The following is a 13,650-nucleotide window of genomic DNA, read 5'->3' as shown; positions in this document are numbered from 1 at the left end:
TGAGTTGTGTAAACCCTAAGAGAGACGATGTTTAAATTTTGGTAATCTTCATACTTTCTGTTTGGTAATCGATCGCGGAATATTCAATGGAAAAATTTAATTTCTAAGAGACAAACCTGGGAATTCCTGCTCTTGGATTTAAATTCGGTGGGTTGTGAAACCTTGGATTCCATCTATTGGATTGAAATTGGGGGGTTTTGTAATCTATATAGAAATGAGAACATACAATCTTCTTTGTTATTGTAAAGGCACACAATATTGGCATTTACCCAAAAACAATCCAAATCTATCTAGATACTCAACAATTTCCATGCAAAGCAACTTGTTTATGGTTGTTACAAAATACACATAATATTTACCCAAACTCTAAAAATTCTTATACATGTTTGTTTGTTTTTCTTCTTTTTTTGGGTAACTGATTCATCTTAGTAGACGTTCATACACTGACTATGCATTTGTTGGAAGGGAAGAGGAGACAATACACAAATTACACACAAAACACACTAGTTGTGACTCTTCTCTTGATCACACAAAAAATTTATTATTACAGTGAACTTGGTGAAGGTATTTAACCTTTTCGACTAGCGACTTGCCTAAAATATCTTCACGTGCAACCACACACTAAAATTCATCTATCACTTAATTCGACTTAACTCAACGCTCAACACTCAATACTTAACACTCAGTTGACTGACTCTCTAATTTTAGCCAACTCCTCATGCAAGAGTAATTAACTTATTTTAACACTCCCCCTTAATTACGACTGCTAAACTAAAACATGACTCATGACAACTCAAACATGCCTGCTAGTCTATGTCTCAGCTAGGCTTACAACACCCAAGTTTCTTCTATGAAACTTAAACACATATTTTTCTAATGACTTAGTAAATATATCAACCAATTGATCACTAGATTTACAAGGCTTCAAGTGAACTTCTCCATTTCTCACAATTTCTCTAATAAAGTGATATATTGTATCAATATGCTTGCTCTTATGATGAAACACATTATTCTTGAATAGTGCAATCGCTTAGGTGTTGCCACAATATATTGTTGTTGATCCTTTTTGTTTTTGTTTGAGTCCATCAAATACTCTTCTTAACCATACTGCTTGACATGTTGTTGATGTTGCTACTGCATATTTTCTTTTGCTGACGAAAGTTTCACAATGGGTTGCTTCTTAGATTCCCATGAAATCACACCTGAACCAAAACGGAACACATAATCGGAAGTGCTCTTCCTATCATCCAAACTGCCTGCAAAATCACTATCTGTGTATCCAATCAAATATATATATATATATATATATATATATATATATATACATAATTTTTTTTTGTGCTTGCATACATTATGCCACAATCTCTAGTTCTTGCTATGTATCTTAGAATTCTTTTTCCTACACTCCAATGTGTGCCTTATGGAGTCTCCATAAATCTATAAATCAAACTCACTCCTTACATGATATCCGGTCTTGTAGTTGTGAGATACATGAGGTTGCCAACCAATATTTTGAATAGAGTTGGATTGGCATCTGATCCTTCATCATCCTTGCTTAACTTTGTACCTGTTGCAACTGGTGTACGGACATGTTTGCAATATTCCATCCTATGTATTTTCAACAAATATTTGGCATATTTATTTTGACAAATAAAAAATCCTTTTTTAGATTTCTCAACTTCTACGCCAAGAAAATATCTCATGATACCAAGATCTATCACCTCAAATTATTTCATCATGGCTGTTTCAAATTCATTTAACTCAAAATCACCTATAAAAATCATGTCATCAAGATATAAGAAAAAAATCAAAATTTGTCCATGCTCATTTACCTTTGTGTACAAGGTAGGTTCAATGTTACTTCTACAAAATCCATCTTTCGTAATGTAGTTTTCAATTCTACTATACCGATCTCTAGGCACTTGCTTCAGTCCATAGAGCACTTTCTTCAACCTGTAAACTTTCTCTTCGTTACCTTCAACTTCATATCCTAGAAGTTGTTGCACATAAATTTCTTCTTCTCGAATTCCATTCAAGAAGGCTGATTTCACATCCATTTGATATACTTTCCACTTGTTCTAAGTTGTTATGGCTAGAACTGTTCTTATGGTTTCCAATATGTCTACCGGAGCAAACGTTTCTCCAAAATCGATTCTCAGTTGCTGCGAGAATCTTTTTTCTACAAGTCTAGATTTAAAGATTCTGTAAATTTCACCTTTCTCATTCAACTTTGTCTTGTACACCCACTTTACACCCATGATATTTTTTTCCTTTGGAAAATCAACCAAATCCCATGTATCATTCTTTTCAATAGCTTCAATTTCTTCATCCATGGCTTGCACCCAATTTTCATCCATGATTGCTTCTTCAAACGAAGAAGGCTAGAATGAAAATAATGCAAAATTTGAACTAACATCCAAATCATCATAAATATATTTCAAATTTATCATCTTTCTCTTGCCATTGCTTAATTCATCACCTGATTGATTGTTAGGAGAATCATGGTCTATTGATCTGCTTGAAGATCCATGTTGCTCTAAAATCTTGGAGTCCTTGTTGGCGTGTCTTTATTTGGTACCATCACATGTGATTCTTGCTACTCCTTTTCTGCTACATCATCTTCTTCCATCAATGGCACTTGAGCATCAACTGTTTTTCTACAGTCCCATTCCATGAATCTTGTGACAAGGTTATACAATTTGTAATATTTTGATTTTTCACTATAATCAGTAAATATGAATTTTTTACTTTTATCATCTAATTTACCTCTTCACTTCTTAGGCACATGTGCATAAGCTACACATACAAATACTATGAGATGAGATACATTGGAATATATACCTAACCATGCTTGTTCTGGTACTCTATTCATCCCACTCTTTGTAGGAGATAGGTTGACCACTTAAATAGAACATGCAGTCTCTTCTGCCCAACACTCATTAGACAAGTTTCTGGCTTTCAACATGCTTCTTACCATGTTCATAATTATCATGTTCTTTCTCTCTGCTGCACCATTCTGCTGCGGTGTGTACCTAGTTGTAAATTGTGTTCTGATTCCATGTTGTTTGCAGTAATCATTGAATTCATTTGAATCATATTCTCCACCACAATCTGACCTCAATACCTTGATCTATCGATCACTTTGGTTCTCTGCTAAGGCTTTGAATTATTTAAAACTTGCAAAAGTTTCATACTTATGCTTCAAGAAGTAAACCCAAGTCTTTCTACTGTAGTAATCAATGAAAGTGAGGAAGTAACTACTTCCACCAATCCATTGTGTCCTTATAGATCCACACAAGTCTATATGCACTATCTCAAGAGGTTACCTTGGTTGGTATGCAACTACCTTTGGAAAACTTTCACGGTGTTTTTTTCCCAAGATGCATCGCTCACAAGTACTAGCAAGTCCTTTGATGGGAGGTAATCCTCTAACCATCTGTTTCTGCTGCAACAATCGTAAACCCGAAAAGTGCAAGTGTCCAAATTGAAAGTGCCATAACCAATAATCATTAAAACATGCAATTGTAAAATAACTGACCTGATAACTATAATTCATAATTAGAGGAAATAGTTTGTTCATCGTCATCTGCACCTTCGCTATCAACTGCTTACTAGGGGGCTTGTCATATATAACATATTCTTTACCTTGAAAGATAACTTTTTTCATATCTATGTCAATTGACCAACACTTATCAAATTATGATTAAGACTAGGAACATAATATACCTCTGAGATTGTCTTTGGCTCTGCCTACTTGGTAAGAAAGTTGACCACTCCTTTTCCATCTACATCCATAGTATTTTCGATCCCTAACTTTACCTCTGTTTTCATAGATTGATCCAAATTTGCAACCAAGTTATTGTTGCATGTCATGTGGTTACTGTAACCATTATCCAATAGCCACACATTATCATAAGGTTCAGGCATGGTATGGAAAACTAGGAACATGGAGTTAGTACTCTCTCTAGTGATATTAGCTCTATGGTTCCCTTAATAAGTGATCTTCCTCCTACAATCACGGGCATAGTGACCAAATTTATTGGAATAACAAAATCTCACCTTTGATTGTTCAACTCTTTGATTATTGTTGAAGCTTCTATAGTTTCTTCCACTTCATGTTCATGCTCTTCTCAGTCATCTCTTTGACCACCATACCTTCTGCCTTGTCCTCTGCCTCTCGATCTACTTCTGCCTCAACCTTTGTCTTTTGAAATAGAAACCTAACTTTTGAAAGTGGTTCTAAAGTGAAATCCTTATTTCTGTCTATTCTTGTGTCATGTGATAGAAGTGATCCCATTAACTCATCAACTGCCAATGATGCCAAATCTTTGGCTTCCTCTATGGTTGCTACCAAAACATCAAATTTGGTAGACAAAGATCTGAGGACCTTCTCAACCAGTGTTTGATCTCTAATTTCTCCACCATAAATTTTTAACTGATTTATGACAATTATGAGCCGATTCATGAAAGAATTGATTTCCTCTGTCTCTTTCTTATGCAAACTTTCAAAATCCCTCCTAGTATTTTGCAAATTAACAATATTGTCTTTGGCCATACCTTTATATTTTGTCACCCAATTATCCCATGCTTCCTTTGCTCAAGACATGATCATAATCTTTTGGAACATTGCTCGATCCACTCCCTGCAAGATAAGTTGCAATGCTTGTGCATTTTTATTTTTGTCTTTCTTCCTTTATTCCCTCTCTGCATTAGTGAGAGCTCATTCTTCCGCTTCAATCTTAGGTTCTGAAAACCCAAGCTGCACATAATCCCAAACATCATGTGCCTGCAATGTGGTCACCGTCTTAATGGCCCACACATCATAATCCTTCCCTATAAATGGTGGGAACTGGGGCTGGAAATTTGAGAAAGACATCTTTTTCCAAAAATACTTTTTGAAAAAACCCTAAATTTCTCCTTTTATAAACATTTTAAAAAATACCCCTTTCAATAAAACCCTTCACTTTAACATATAACAAAAACTTTCGAATCTTTTAAAACCTCTCAGCATATAAACCACATGATCCTGACTTCACAATTTTATAAATATGTGTTCTTCGATTTATCAACACACCTCTTGTGATGGGAGGATTATGTGCTAACATTTTCCATGTGAAGAACTCACATGTTAGTCCTCTAATGCTACGGATATAAGTTTGACCCGCACACTCCCAAAGGCACATAAGTTAGCCTCTTGTAACGTGGTGGTTTTTGATACCCTTATGCATTATAATGCCTTGTATACAACCTACAATGTGAATTATGCCATTAACCACAAGAAAAAATATATTTCTCCCCTTTCACACAGACTGTTGCTAATATATTATCCCTAGCTATTTGTACCCTTTCTCCGATACCAAATTGTTCGAAAGGCAGAGGAGACAATACACAAATTACACACAAAATACATGATATGTGGCTCTTCTCTTGATCACACAAAAACTTTATTATTACAATGAACCCGGTGAAGGGTATTTAAACTTTTCAACTAGCGACTTGCCGAAAATATCTTGACATGAAACCACACACTAAAAGTCATCTATCACTTAACTCAACTTCACTCAACGCTCAACACTAAATACTCAACACTCAATTAACTAACTCTCTAATTTTAGCCAACTCCTCATGCGAGATTAATTAGATTATTTTAATAGTATTGGCACCGTTAATGGGAGATATCAAAAACTGAAAGTGACCATCATGAATCACTCTCATGCAATGAAAATTTGAAAATAAACAAAAGGAAATTACAAATGAAAAATTAGATTTTGTGGAGGTGAATCAAACACTGGCTTACTGGCTTGAACAAACCAAGCAATGTGTTGCATAAGTGCCTCTATACTCTCGGTGTCCTGCTTCAACTCATAAAAACTGTGGTTCTCCTCTTAAAACATAATCATATGAGCCTCTTTACCATGTTTGACAAGACACTATTTCCCACTATAAACACTCTGGAGAATTCATCCTAGGACTGCAACCATAGATCCCTGTCATTCGTTACTTGAGAGTGGAGCCACGAAAGGGTTCTAATAGAATCCTTGTAGGAAGCCGAGAGACGGTGTTTGAGAGGAAGCTGGTAATTGACAAAAATGATAACTGTGCTTTCTAGAGTGGGAATTCTAATACAAGGAATGTGAAAATAGCACCAGGGTAGAGAGCTCGTGATGAAGGGGCCGCCATGGAAATAGAGCAAAATCAGCATCCAGTTGGCATGGTCTCCAATTCATGAAGCTCTTATAAGTTGAGGAATTCGATATGTTAAGGGTGCTGGTGATGGATTTGTGATGGAAACAATAAAATGGGGTGCTTACGGAAGTTTCTTCAATAGGGTTTGTGAAGATGAAGAGCCCCATGGATTTCATTGATGAAGTAGTTGTGAAAGCCACTCAGCACAATTACAACCCTCCTAAGGAAAAGCATGTTCTCGATGCCTTGTCTGTAACAAACTTTGCTTCGTCACGATCATGAATAAAACACATCATTGAATAATGTTTATGGTGAAAAAAAGACTGCATGGTTGTAGTGAAAGCCCTAATTCTCATTCATCGATTGATGAGAGAAGTTAATTCCTGAGTTTTCATTGAGGAGGAAGAAGAAGAGTTGCACCACTCTTCTCATGCAACACTATTGGCCATCACGTCGCAACAATTCCATAGTTTCTCCAGCCCCTTTGCCTCTCATTTCTCTCTCTGTGTGCGCAAATACTCAGCTTACCTCGATTAGAGACTGTTATGTAGCAGGATTTTTATTGTAACATTGAGTCTGAAAGTCTCCCACAGAGAACAAGGTATGTGGATGTGGATTATATTTTCATAATCTTGACATCTCTGCAACAACTCTTGGGCTGCCTTTTAAATTGCACCCTTCAAGGAATCCGTGTGGTGGGGAACCTACTAATTTAGTACACCCTTGATTTGATGAATGTTGGGTGTGTGTTATATTCTTTCCACAACTACCCCATGCATATGGGGCGCATAGGGGGGGTGGCAGTCCCCCCTGTACATTGTGCTGGGTGCAGTAGGGGGGTCATAGGGGGGGCATCTTTCCCCCTTTTTGAGGGGTATGTAGGGGGGTGATAGGCCCCCTACACTAGGTCTAGGGTAGCGCCCCGGGAAATTTGTTTTGGACCCTATATTAGGTGGGTGGACCTACCTATGGTTTTGTGCATGGATTTTTCACATGGTTTTAGGCATGATAGTTTTCTTTCCGTGGTATTTTGTATATCTAGCCAAGCGAACTACAATTATGTTCTAATCCAGGGTTAATGGATTGGGGTTTATGGATTCTTCAGCATGTATATATATGTATTGTAACATTGAAAGGAATAATAATGAAAAATCAATCTGGTAGTCCCAATTTTGGGATCTAGGGGAAACTCTTTGTGTATATATGTTTTGTGTTTTATGCTCTTGCCATTATTTATTTTATGTTTTTAGAATTTGTATGCAGTTATTTTTTGTACAGGGTTAAAACCTACATTTGGTATTGAAGTTGTTTTGGCTTCAAGGGGATGCCTTTGCTACTGACTGGTTTTGCTTGGGCCAGTGGTAGACGATGTTTAGTGGGAGATCTGTGGGATCGATTATTATGGTGAAATAATATGGTGAGCAGTGGAAAGATAGAGATCAATAAATTTAATGGTCAGAGTTTTGAGCTGTGGAAACTCAAGATGGAGGATTTGCTTGTGGATAAAGATCAGTGGATCATGGTAGATCTGGGTACTAAACCAACAACAATGTCAGCTGAAGACTTGGCGAAGTTAGATCGGAAGACAAAGAGTACAATACGATTATGTATCGTAGATTTGATATTGTTGAATGTATTAGGAGAAGTTTTGGCGAAGGCTTTTTGGGACAAATTAGGGACTTTGTACCAATCTAAGTCTTTCGTAAATAAACTGTTCCTACGGAAAAAGTTGTATAACCTAAGGATGAAAGATGGAGAATTAGTGATACAATAGTTGAACGCCTTTAATACTGTGGTAAGCCAATTATTATCTTTTGATATTAAAATTTTATATGAAGATAAGTGCATCACTTTATTATGTTCTGTAGCAAATTCGTGTGATAGTCTGGTTGGTGCAATAGGTAGCAATGCAACTACCTTGCAGTTTGATGAAATAGTATCATCCTTGCTATTGGAGGAGATGAAGTGGAAAAGTATGGACATCCAGAATGGTGATGCCTTCTATGTACAAGGATAGTCCCATAACAAAAACAAAAATAAGTCCTCAAGTGGAATATCTAAATCTGGAGGGAGGTCTAAATCTCCAAGAAAACGTGTAAAGGTGTACTAGAAATGCATAAAGGAAGGGTAGTTCAAAAGGGACAGTAAATCTAAAGCTCCTAAGAAAGGAAAGGGATATGATGATGCTCCTTCTGCAGAGTTGAAAACCACCTCAGATGAGGGTGAAGATGTGTACTTGGCTTCTTCTTCAAGTACAAATGTAGATAATAAGGCATGGTTGATTGACTCATGTGCATCCTTTCACTTCACTCCCCATAGAGAGTGGTTTTGTGAGTATGAGAAATATGATGGTGGTGATGTCTTCTTAGAGGATGACAGGAAGGCTATAGTCATTGGTTGCAGAAAAGTAAAGTTGAAGTTCCAAGGTGGAAGGATTAGAAAACTTCTGAGTCTTCTGCATATTCCTGCATTGGCTAGAAATTTGATTTATGTAAGAAAGCTTGATGATGCAGGTGTAAAAACAATGTTCAAGAAAGATACCTGCAAGATGGTTGGGAGCATTGGTATTGATGTGAGGAGTTCGGATTGGAACTCTTTATAAGATCTAGGGTAGCACTATTATTGATGGGTGCAACAATTTTGTGGTTCTTGAAAATGGAGCAGAAAATATAGTGGTCTTTCTAGAAAAGACGATGCTATGGCATCAAATCCTTGAACATATTAGAGAGAAGGGCCTTCTAATACTTCATGGTAATGGTATGGTAGAAGGCATGTCTAATTTCTCTCTAGATTTTTATTTCTATGAAAATTGTGTATATGGGAAGCATAATTAGGTGAGTTTCCCCTCTACTGCTAAGAGGGCGAAACAGATATTATATCTTGTGCACAGTGATGTGTTTGGACCTATGTTGGTTCCATCATTGGGTAAGTTTGTGTACTATGTATCATTTATAGATGACTTCTCAAGGAATACATGGATATATTTCCTTATGAAGAAATCTGAAATCTTTGACAGATTTAAAGAATTTCAGGCTATGGTGGAAAGCCAAATAGAGAAGAAGATAAAGGTGTTGAGGATGGATAATGGTGGAGAATTTTGCAAGAAGGAAATTGAAGCGTTTTCTAAGAAGTGTGGTATAGCATAGAAGAAGACTAATCCATACACACCTCAGAAAAATGGAGTTTCAGAAAGAATGAATAGGACATTGATGGAAAATGCAAGACACATGCTCAGTGATGCCAAGTTAGCACAGGAATTCTGGGCAGAGACGGTGGAGACTGCCTTTTACCTGGTCAACAGATCGCCCTCATCAACGTTGGAGGATAAAACTCCACAAGAAGTATGCACTGGTAAGAAACCACCTCTTTCACATCTAAGGGTATTTGGGTGTGATGCATATGTAGATGTTCCAAAGGAAAAAAGAACAAAGTTGGATAGTAAATCTGAAAGGTGCATATTTATTGGGTATATGGATGGTTTAAAAGGTTAGAAGCTTTGAAACCCAGAAACAGGGAAGGTTGTGTACAACCAAGATGTGGTGTTTAGAGAGGTGAAATATGTTATTAAAAATGAATTCCTATCAAAGGAAACTGAGAAGATAGAGTTTGAGCTAAAGGAGGAAGAATCAAACTGTATGGCAGAAGAGGAATTAAAAGATGAACAGCCACAAACTCCAGTTGTGAGAAGATCAGTTCAAGAAAGAAGGAAGCCAGAAAGGTATATTCCATCTGCTTTCTGTTCAAATTTTTATTTATCTATTATTGATCATGATCCCAGAATTGTGAGGGAAGAAGTAGATTTAGAGGATGGAAAACTCTGTAAAGAGGTCATAGTTGATGAAATGGCATCTTTGTACAAAAATGAGGCTTGGGATCTGGTGGAGTTGTTGACTGGAAGGAAACCCATTCGCCGCAAATGGGTGTTTAAGAAGAAGATGAATGCATAAGGCAAGGTGGAGAAATACAAAACTTGGTTGGTAGAAAAAGGTTATTCCCAGGAACCAGGAATTGATTTTGGTGATATTTTTTCTCTTGTTGCCAAGGTAGCTTCTATTAGATTACTTTTATCTATTGTTATTGCTTTTGATTTTGAGGTAGACCAGATGGATGTGAGGACAACATTTCTTCATGCAGATCTGAAAGAAGAGATCTAGATGAAGCAACCTGAAGGCTTTGCGGTGAAGGGTAAAAAAGAAATGGTATGAAAGTTAAAAAATTATTTGTATGGGTAAAAATAGTCACCCAAGATTGGTATTAGAAATTTGATACATACATACGGGGACTTGGCTTCACCAGAAGTAAAGCAGATCACTGTGTGTATTTTAAATTAATTGGTGACATTATTTATTTTGTCTTGTATGTGGATGATATGTTGCTTGTTGGAAATGACAAAGAAATTATCCAGGATTTGAAGACCCAATTGTCCTCCAAATTTGACATGAAAGATCTTGGTGCTACAAACTATATTTTGGGCATGGAAATTAAATGAGATTAGGAAACGAGGAAGCTCTGGTTAAACCAGAGGAAGTATGTCGAGACAATATTGTAGAGGTTTAATATGAAAGATAGTAAACTGAGAAAGGTTCCTTATTCTTGTAGGTGTAATGTTCTCTGTTGAACAATGTCCCAAGACACAAGAAGAGGAAGAGGACATGTCATATGTTCCTTATGAAAGTGCATTCGGTAGCTTGATGTATGCAATGGTCTATACTAGAATAAACATTGCACATGCAGTGGGAGTATTGAGCAGGTTTATGTCAAAACCAATGAAGGTGAATTGGATAGTAGTGAAGCAGTTTTTCAGGTATTTGCATGGCACTAGTGATTATGATTTGTGCGACCAAGGAAGACTAGGATTGGACAGAGTTTTGGACATCCGTGACTTTGTTGATGCAGAATGGGCTAGAGATCTGGATCAGAAGAGATCTACAAGTGGGTATGTGTTTAACCTATTTGGAGGTGTAGTCAATTCGATGAGTAAGAGACAGTTTGTAGTGGCCCTTTCAACTATAGAGGCGGAATACATGGCAACCACTCATGCAAGCAAGGAAGCAGTTTGGTTTCAGAGGTTGTGCTCCAGTATGGGGTTAGTATAGTGAGCTATAAGGATAGATTGTAACAGCCAAAGTGAAATTTTCTTGGCAAAGAACCATCCTTATCATTCAAATTACAAAGCACATTGATGTTTAGTGTCACCTTGTGAGGGATATGGTTGAGGAAAAAAAGGTGTTTCTAGTAAATGTGGACACTTTGAAGAATACTGCAGATGCATTGAAAAATTTTGTGAGCACTGAGAAGTTCTCTTGGTGTAGAGAAACAATAGGCATTGGAGGGTTGGACCAATGACTAAGTTCTCTTGTGACCCCCTTGTGGAGAGAAAACAACAAGTGGGAGAATGTTGGGTGTGTGTTATATTATTTCCACGCCTAACCCACGTGCAGGGGTTCATAGGGGGGGTGGTGGTCCCCCCATACATTGTACTGTGTGCAGTTTCCCCCTATCGGGAGTATGCAAGGAGGCGGTAGCCCCTCTACACGCGGTCTGGGGCAATGCCCTAGGAATTTTTTTTGGACCCTATATTAGGTGGGTAGACCTACCTATGGTTTTGTGCATGGATTTTGCACATGGTTTTAGGCATGATGGTTTTCTGTCTATGGTATTTTGTAGATCCGGTCAAGGGAACTATGATTATGTTCTAATCCAGAGGTAATGGATTGGGGTTTATGGATGCTTCAGCATGTATATATATATATATATATATATTGTAGCATTGAAAGGAATAATAATGAAAAATTAATCTGGTAGTCCTAGTTTTGGGAGCCAGGGGAACTCTCTGTGTATATATGTTTTATGTTTTATGCTCTTGCCATTGTTTATTTTCTGTTTTTAGAATTCGTACGCAGGTAATTTTTGTATGGGGTTAAAACCTACAATGCTCCAGGAAGGAAAAAATATTTATGGAATGATTAACCACTTTATATAGAAGTAGGTATATTTCTTCATGGTTGGCATAACCAAATATAAATTTGTAAGGTTCATCAATATTTGTAAATGATTTTCTAAACATTGTGATGGACTTTCGAAGTTTTATGATCACTGTAGAATGCTTTGAAATGAATGGATGTCACCGCCATGCTTAACCTTGGAGCGCCCATATGAAATGATTCAAAATCCATGTGGTCGATGGTAAGAAATCGATGGTCTCCTGGTTCGTTTTTTCTGGAAATGATTGACTAGTGTTCCCACCGCAACAAAATAATTAAATAATTATTTTTCGAACCTTTTGATCTCCCTCGCCCCCACAACTGTGGATCTGCAATTAAGACAAAAGTATATTCGCAGAGATTGAATCAGGTCTGTTCAACAAAATTTAAAAAGAAATCAACTGCGCCCCATCCACTAGGGGCTGATATAGAAATGCCTACGAAAAATTAGATTTATAATAAAAATTAAAACATATATATATAGTTAAATATAAACTACGAGTAAATTTGCAAAACAAAATAATCATAACATAATTTTCTTTACTATGAGTCGCCATCGAATTTATACCTTGAAACAGAAATTTTGGTTTCATTTTATAGTTTTAGTAGGTCTCTGCCTTTCAAGACACAAAGGCGGCAAGCTAGATTTTATAGTTTTAAAAGATGTCTGACTCCATCACTCAGAAGTCAGGTTATAGTATATAGTCCTAACCCATCTTTGCCTCCATCAGACAATAGGTTTAAGAATCTCTGCCTCAGCCAGGCAGAAACTCGGGAACACAACTTTTTCCATACATGCATTTACATTTTACAAACAAAATAAAGGAAATAAAATTTGTGAACATTTCTGCAAAATGAAAAATAGTAAAAATTCTTTAAGGGAAAGAAAAACAAACCAATAATATTCTCCCACTCATCAATTAATCATTTATAATTTACTGTGTGAGTCATTCCAGCTCGATAACTTCTTCTCTAAATCTGGTAGTGTAAGAGAGATGCGGTATGAATACGTGTCAAAAGAATATTAAGTACTTTCTTTGTGCAACCGTGCTTCCTAAATGAATATGTGTACAAATATCAATGATGATAAGGCACAGTACATCATGACTTATTTGGAAACATTTAGCGTTTTGACACCTGTATTTCAATCTATTCTCAAAAAATGATAACCTATCATAGCAGGCCTAACTCATGTTTTCATACTGAAATAACTGGTTGATAAACATGAGCATCGACAAAGATTCAATGAGTCCACGCAGGCCACTCAGAGTATGCTACCGGTAGTAATTTACTCTCTTTAACATTACAAATGAGATAAAAATGGGTGCAAACTTAAAATTTAATTATAGTGGAAAATTTATCTTAATTCAATTTTCAAATTAGAAATTAGTAGTGAGCGTTATCAGCTAATGCACATTGATTCTTTACCATTTTTCAAGGAAAACCACACCACTTTATGTTCACCAAAAGTTAACCTATC

Source organism: Pinus tabuliformis, chromosome 9, assembly GCF_031772625.1.
Source record: "Pinus tabuliformis cultivar Carrire ecotype Pingquan chromosome 9, CPIR1, whole genome shotgun sequence".
Classification (NCBI taxonomy): Eukaryota; Viridiplantae; Streptophyta; class Pinopsida; order Pinales; family Pinaceae; genus Pinus; species Pinus tabuliformis.
Note: the sequence above shows the minus strand (reverse complement) of the source record.